Raw genomic sequence first — 6,370 nt, 5'->3', positions numbered from 1 at the left:
TGGCGAGGCGTGGATTGGGGCACTGATGAATGCGATCAGTTCAATCAGTGCCGTGCAGTGTGATGCGGTGTGGTGTGTGTGAGAGCTGCTTGCTAGTGCGAATGCCCGTGCAAGTGCCCCCTTATTAGGGCAATGCAACCTTCAGAGGAAGGTGTATCCAGCCAAAATGATGCTGGCACAAGTGAACAATACCGATTGGCTCAAAGTTATGTGTAAGGCACAGATAGGTTATTACTTATAAAAACAACCTGTGGTCCCACCCCGAGAGGCTGGCAGGGTCAGCCCCTAGCAGGTGTGCGTAGGGTGCTCACAGTGCCTTCTAACTCAAGGTCCTTTTCCCATAACAAAATCTCATGTTTACAGCTTATGCCCCGCTGCAGGAGAAATTCTCCCACAGCTAAGAACAGCAGCTGGTGCCATGGCTGTAGTCATGCGGCGGCGGCACAAGGTTTTGACCCCGTGATTGATGGTCCTTTGAGGCACAATTCTGTCCAAATGAGGGCTTTGCAAGAGGGCTTTGCAACCCTCCACCACAGCCCCAAACTGAGTGGTGCTGTGGAGAAAGCAGAAGGACAGGATGGCATCCAGAAAACACCTGGGCAGGCAGGAGAGCTGGGCCCAGGTGAAGCTTGTGAGATTCAATGAGAGCAAGGACGGAGTGCTGCGTATGGGTGGGAGCAAGCCTGCCTGTCACTGCAGGCTGGGGGTGGAGATGATAAAAAGCAGCCCTGAGAAGGCCTTGGGGGTGCTTGGGAGAAGCTGAGTCTGAGCAGATTGTGTGAGCTTGCAGGCCTGAAGGAGTCTGTCAGAGGTGTGTATGTGTTTGCAGGTTTTTATAGAGGTCGTCAGGCGTATGCAGGGGTGTGTAGAAGCCTGTGCATGTCTGTGTGTGTCTGTAGGGGCCTGTTAGAGGTCTCTAGGGTTCTATAGAGGCTCGTAGATGTCTGTAGAGGTCTGCATGGGTCTGTAGATGTCTCTGTGGGTCTGGAGGGGTCAGTAGGTAGATTTTAGGGGTTTGCAGGGATCTCCAGATATCTGTGGGCATTTGTAGGTGTTGTGAGAGGCCTTTGAGTGTCTGTAGGCATCTGTTCAGGTGTGTGTGGGTGTGTAGAGTTGTGTAGTTGTCTGCAGGGGTCTCTTAAAGGCCTGTAAAAGGGTCTAGGACCATGTTTGGGGATTCCAGGGTCATCTAAAGAGGTATGAAATGAGGTTTTGGGGACATGAAAAGAGTTATTGTGGGTATCTAAATTGGTCTGGGGTCCTCTGGGGGTTCCTGAGGGGTCTTTCCATTTGGTGGCCACAAGGCAGCAAGCATCTGCAGGCTGGTGCCTTCTTTGTGTTCCATGACTCTTGGCCAACCAGGAAGCACTGGGGATGGGAGTTCCAGCATGAAATGGGTTAAAGGATGAGGCTTCCTGTGAAATGCCTTTGGGCTGTAGTTAAAATTGTCTCACTTTTTTTTTTTCATGCTGATTTCTGCCCCCCTCTGCCCCACTTATTTTAGGGAGCTTAATTGCTTTAGCCAAAATCAAGTTGGAGAGATGTGTGGAGCCTCAGACACAAATCCTGACTGTTGGGGGATGCTTTGCTAGCAGAAGGCGGAGCTGCTGGAAACCCAGTTCCTCCTTGCAAGTGGTTCAGAATGGCATTCCCTTGGGAAAATGGGGACAGAAACATCTCTCTGGTGAGTTGCTGTGAAGTGCCAGCCTTGGGGAGTGATCTCTGACCACTTGGAACTTCTTATTTGGAGGAAAGGAATTTCTTCCCTAGGCTTGTTACCTCCTGCTCTGTTAGCCCCTTTTGCGGAAGGCAGGAGAGGAGTTGGATTAAGAGCCCTCCTGGTCGGTTCTGCTGTTCAGGAGGGGCTTAGTATTTCTGTATTACTTTTACTACTTGTTGGTAATTGTTCATGTTTGTAACTATCTGTATGTGTTGTGTATATATGCTTGTATATTTGTGCCACACTGTAAATAGAGTTTAATTCCTTAACTTCCAGCTGCCTGAGTTAGCCTGGTGAATTGGTGTGGGGGAGGGCAGGAAACTGCCAAATGACCACATCTGTATTTAATGTATGTTCCTTTCTGCTTGCCAGCTGGAGAGCTGTTGCTGCTGATTGGCAGCAGGCCCTTAAAGGGCAGGGGTGGGTTGAGGTTTTAAATGCTTGCTCTAAATAGCATTGATGGGTTTAGAAACCTCCTTGCAATTATATATTAGATTGTGGGAAGTTGATTGTTTGTTAAACTAGCAAGGATTGACCCAAATCTATTACATCTTTTTTTGTCAAATGTTGTGGGTGTTCTTTTCTCTTTTATAGAGAACAAAGATTATGGAGGGGAAACTGAGGTGACTTGAGAGCAGAGAAGTGATATTTTGAAGGAAAAAGCCAAACAGGTCTATTGGGAAGGAAATGAAAACTCTGGAGGAAAAATTGGAGGTAAACAAGAGGACACAAGTGGTGTTTCATAGGGGAAAAAGTGAGTTAGTCTCTAGGGGATAAAAAGGAAGATTGTAGGAGGGGAAAGCTGAGGTGATTGGGTGGGACAGAGCTGACCTTAAGCATGGAAAAACTTAAGGTAATCCATAGGGGAGAATATGACCATTTTGGAGGGAAGTCCTGAGGTAAGCGAGGGGATGTGGGTAACATTTTAGAAGAGAGTCCTACGGTAGTGTCTGTGAGACAAGATACTCTTGTGTCACCACAGTTATAGCCAGAGGTGTGTCCCTTTGCCCAGAGTGCCTTGCCTGTCTCCCATTCTCAGCTTTAATCCCAGCTCAATCTGCAGAGCTTGCAGCAGAGGTCTGAGCCAGTCCTGCTCTGTGGAAGGTTCACAGCTCTGTGTTTGTGCTCCTGCAGGGTCGATGGCTTGGACAGCTCCAATCAGCGCAGCAACCATTCCGTGCACCAAGGGATCTCTGGATGCATTTTCACTCTCAGCTACCAAATGTCCCCAGGAGTTACCCAGTTGTAAGGCTTTTGCTCCCAGCTGATTCTGAGGCCATCAGGACTGTGTGTGAGTGCAAACCCCACCACTCTGGGTGAGTTTGAGCTGCACCTCGGGGGAAAATGCTTGCTGGAATCTTGTTGGCTCTGAGAAGCTGTGGGTCAGACAACATGGTTAGATGCTCCCTCCTCTTCCTCTGGGATTTGGGAATGAGAGAGGGTCTTGGGGGAGAAGGTCTCTGGGAGATGGCAGAGGCACTTTCCACTTTCTCACTCTCAGCTGTTAGCTGCTGCTGTTCTTCCCTGACTGTTTTGGTGCTACCTTACTCCTTTGTGTTCTCTCTTGACTTCTGTTTGGTGTTGTCCTATTCCTTTTTATTCTTCCTTCACCAAAAAAACTCTCAAACAGAGCTTGGAGGAGAAGGCCTGGGGGTGTTAGCTGGTGCCAAGGTGCCTAGCAGCCAGCACTGGTGGCTGGCAGCCCAGAGCCAGCTGTGTGCTGGCTGCAGCCAGAGCAGGGGGAGCAGCAGCAGCACAGGAGGGGATTCTGCCCCTCCAGTCTTCTCTGCTCAGCTCTCACCTGCAGCACTGCCTCCAGTGCTGGGGAACACAGCACAAGAAGGACCTGGAGCTGCTGCAGAGGGGCCAGAAGAGGCCACTAAGATGCTCAGAGGGCTGCAGAGCCTCCCCTATGGGGACAGACTGGGAGAGTAGGGGCTGTTCAGCCTGGAGAAGACTGCAGGGAGACCTCAGAGCAGCCTTCCGGTACCTGAAAGGGCTCCAGGAGAGCTGGAGAGGGACTTGTGACAAGAGCTGGGAGTGTCAGGATGAGGGACAATGGCTTTGAGCTGGGAGAGGGGAGAGTGAGAGTGGAGGTGAGGAAGAAGTTGTTAGCAGTGACGGTAGGGAGACCCTGGCACAGGTTGTCCAGGGAGGTTGTGCAGCACAGAAGCACAGAGTGTGATCAAAGATGCCATTCTGTGCTTGTGTGATCCCTGACCTCCCTGGGGGTGCTGAAGTCCAGGCTGGATGAGGCTTTGAGGAAGCTGTGCTGGTGGGAGGTGTCCTTGGCCCTGGCAGGGGGCTGGCACTGGCTGATCTTCAAGATCCCTTCCAACCCATTCTCTGATTCCTTTGCGTCTGTTCACTTTCATGCAAGAAGAGGGCAAGAGGGTCCCAGTCCTGCAGCAGTGCCAGCAGGTTCTGCCTGTCCTGCTGCCCGTGCTGTTGGGGTTGCCGTGCCTGCAGCTGGGGAGCCCTTTTTCAGTGCTGTCAGGTTTGCAGCCCTGAGCCTTGCAGCTTTGCATTCTGCTGCCAGACGCAGCCAGGCTCAGCATCATGCTCTGAAAAAGAAACCCCCAAGTGGTGGTGCCTTGGGAAAATGCATCTTGTCTGTGGGCAGACTTTGCCATGGGCACTCCTAAAGGGCCTCTCCAAACACCCCTGAGTTTCTGCAGCTGTTGTTGCCCAGGTGAGGAGCTGGGCTCTGTGTTCCGTTCTGTGCTGCTGATCACCACACTGTTGCTAGTGGCAGTCTCTGTCATCACTCTGCTGCTTTACCTGAGCAGGTAATCCCTGAGCTTCTCCCCACCACTCCCTTCACCCCAGCTGGTCTTTGGCTTACTCTAGGACTCCTCTCTCTTGCAGGTAGCTGCTCAGGATGGCATCTCTTTTACTCAGACCATGCACTGCACCACCACTGTGCCTCAGCCCTTAGATTTAGGGTATGGAGCAAATGTACCCCAGGACTGTTCCGTGCCTTCACCCACACCCTGGCTGAGGGCACTCCCAGCAGGCTTGCCGATAGCACCAATGCAGGAGCAGCGGCTGGCACCCCTCAGGCTGTGCTGCCACTCAGCCAGACCTGGGCAGGCTGCAGAGCTGGGTGGGGAGGAATTGAATGGACTCCAACAAGGACAAGAGTAGAGCCTGGCACCTGGGGAAGAGCAACCAGGTGGACCAGTGTAGGTTGGGGCTGAGATGTTGCAGAGCAGAGTAAGGGAAAGGGACCTGAGCGTCCTGGTGGCCAGAAGGTTGCCCTTGAGCCAGCAATATGGCCTTGTGGCCAAGAAAGCAAAAGGCATCCTGGGGTGCATTAGAAGTGCTGTGGTGAGTAGGTCAGAGAGCTTCTCCTGCCCCTCTGTTCTGCCCTGCTGAGGCCACACCTGGACTACAATGTCCAGTTCTGGGCCCCTCAGGCCAAGGAGGATCTGAGGGAAGTGCTGGAGAGAGCCCAGCCTAGAGCCCCCAAGCTGCTGCAGACAGGGAACAGCTCCTGTGAGGCCAGGCTGAGGGAGCTGGGGCTGGCAGGTGGCAGCAGAGCAGCCTGAGGGCTGCCCTCGGTGTTGTGCTAAAGATGTGCAGGGCAGCATCGGGAGGATGAAGCCAGGTTCTGCCCAGGGGTGGCCAAGGGCAGCACAAGGGGCACTAGTGCCAGCTGGAGCAGAGGAGGTGCCAGGGGATTAAGAGGGGAAACTTTGCCAGTGTGAGGATGATGGAGGCCTGGAGCAGGCTGCCCAGAGAGGCTGTGGAGTCTCTGTCTGTGGAGCCTTTCCACCCCCCCGGATGTGTTCTGTGTGCCCGGCCCTGGGTGGTACTGCTCTGGCAAGAGGTTGCACTGGCTGAGCTCTGCAGGTCCATTCCAGCCCCTAAGGAGCGGTGACTTGCAGGCTCTGGTTGTGCGTGGGTAGCACTGCCTGTGTCTGCTGGCAGTTGAGTGTCTTGTGGCGCTTTCTCTTCAAGCAATGAAGTCTCAATTCAGAATGAATCTGCGGTGCCAAGTAGGCTCTGACCAAGAGTTGCTGATTTTTGCCTTTTAGGTTTGGATGGACATTTGCTGCTGTCTTTGGCAACAGCAAAAGCTGCTTAGAATAGGATTAAAGAGATTGTTTATCTGAAATACATCCATAGAGAGAGATTGCTATGAAAGAAGATTAAAAAGAGAGTGTATCACCTTTGGAAAAGAGGGGAGGTGTCCCAGGAGAAGTTCAAGGAAGTCGCTAAGTCTTGTAGAGGAAAAATTAGAGAGGCAAAAGCCCACTTGGAGCTCAGGCTGGCCACAGCTGTCAAGGAAAATAAAAAATGTTTCTTTAAATATCTGAATGGCAGAGAAGGGCCAAGGACAAGCTCCAGTCCTTGTTAGATAGAGAGGGGAATAGAGTGACAAAGGATGAGGAAAAAGCAGAGGTGCTTAACACCTTTGCCTCAATCTTCACTAGTGGGACAGGTTTTCTCCAGGACAGCTGGACTTCTGAAGTGGTGGATGGAGTCAGGGACCAGTATAGTCCCCCTCTAATCCATGAGGAAGCAGTATGGAACCTGCTGTGTCATTTGGATCCTCACAAGTCCATGGGACCAGATGGGATTCACCCTAGGGTGCTGAGAGAGCTGGCAGCTGAGCTGGCCAAGCCACTCTCCATCATTTATCAG

At 52.2% G+C, this 6,370-nt stretch overlaps 1 long non-coding RNA gene across 2 annotated transcripts; it reads left to right on the top strand.

Moving 5' to 3' along the window:
- The first annotated feature begins 727 nt into the window (after positions 1 to 727).
- Positions 728 to 2,937, top strand: LOC135192858 (uncharacterized). 2 transcript variants are annotated; one of them, XR_010309049.1, is made up of 4 exons: positions 728 to 811; positions 1,505 to 1,684; positions 2,315 to 2,434; positions 2,855 to 2,937. It is a non-coding gene; the product is annotated as an uncharacterized LOC135192858 (long non-coding RNA). The 2 variants fall into 2 exon arrangements; XR_010309050.1 differs by lacking the exons at positions 2,315 to 2,434; positions 2,855 to 2,937 and having other exon boundaries at positions 1,505 to 1,817.
- Positions 2,938 to 6,370: the final 3,433 nt, after the last annotated feature.

This window comes from Pogoniulus pusillus, chromosome W (genome assembly GCF_015220805.1).
Source record: "Pogoniulus pusillus isolate bPogPus1 chromosome W, bPogPus1.pri, whole genome shotgun sequence".
Taxonomy (NCBI): Eukaryota; Metazoa; Chordata; class Aves; order Piciformes; family Lybiidae; genus Pogoniulus; species Pogoniulus pusillus.
This window is presented reverse-complemented; position numbering and strand designations above follow the sequence as displayed.